Genomic DNA, 1070 nt, shown 5'->3' with positions numbered 1-1070 from the left:
TATGAATGGATGGGTGGATGGATGGATGGATGGATGGATGGATGGATGGATGGATGGATGGATGGATGGATGGATGGATGGATGGATGGATGGATGGATGGATGGATGGATGGATGGCGCTGCCCAGGCAAAATGAAGCTGTTTTGACCATTTAATAAATGCATAATAAATGCAACTTATGCGCGAAAATGACATATGTTTTTGTTCCTCTTCATTATCCCTTTTTTGACTGATGCGACTTATATGCCAAAAAATACGTTAATTAAATGCAAGACTTTTTTTTTTTTTTATGTGTGACTTGATGAATAGCCTGTCTTTTGATTCCACTACATGTATTTCCTTTCTCAACTCATTAATAACCCAGCTGTGACTCTTTTGACCATCAGATGTCTATTTTTTTTCTGTGATGGATGAATATGTGAGAGTTGCAGCTAATGGTGCTCGGTTCTCTCTACCGTGAGAACTGAAGGCACTTACATCATGAGCCGTTTCTATTTTCATGGAGTCAGGCAGAAACATTACACCGTGCAGGTCAGTTTAATGATAAATGAGGCTTTCAGGTACATAAATGGCTACATTATTGACAGTCTGAAAGCTTCTGTTGTCATTAAACCCTTAATGACACAACAAATACTTTCAAACCCTTAACACACACCAAATGTTAATTTATTATTTATTTTTTACTTGTTTTTCTGGGGGAGAAATAAATCCATGTGATGTAGGCATGACTATAATTTCACCTAAAGTGAGTAAAAATTACAACTTTTCTTTTTGTAATAAGAGAAGATATCATATCAAAGAAAAAAACGAAATCACATGTTAGTTATGCCACCACTTTTCTTCAGTTTTTCAAAAAAATGTGTACATTTTGGTATATATCAACATAATATTTAAAATAATGTTCTTAATGGAATCAATTAGCTTGTTATTAACCACAAGTATCTTAGCTCGTAATGTGCCATGCGTTAAACAGAGATTGTTTAAATGTTTTAATGTTAGATTAAAGTTTATTTCAAATAAATTTTTACCTTAAAATCACATTTTATTAAAGAATTTTATTAAACTGAAAT

The sequence above is a fragment of the Nematolebias whitei genome, unplaced genomic scaffold (genome assembly GCF_014905685.2).
Source record: "Nematolebias whitei isolate Nwh7 unplaced genomic scaffold, NemWhi1 Nwh_scaf_3589, whole genome shotgun sequence".
Classification (NCBI taxonomy): Eukaryota; Metazoa; Chordata; class Actinopteri; order Cyprinodontiformes; family Rivulidae; genus Nematolebias; species Nematolebias whitei.
The sequence above is the reverse complement of the archived record's forward strand: the minus strand, read 5'-3'. Positions refer to the sequence as shown.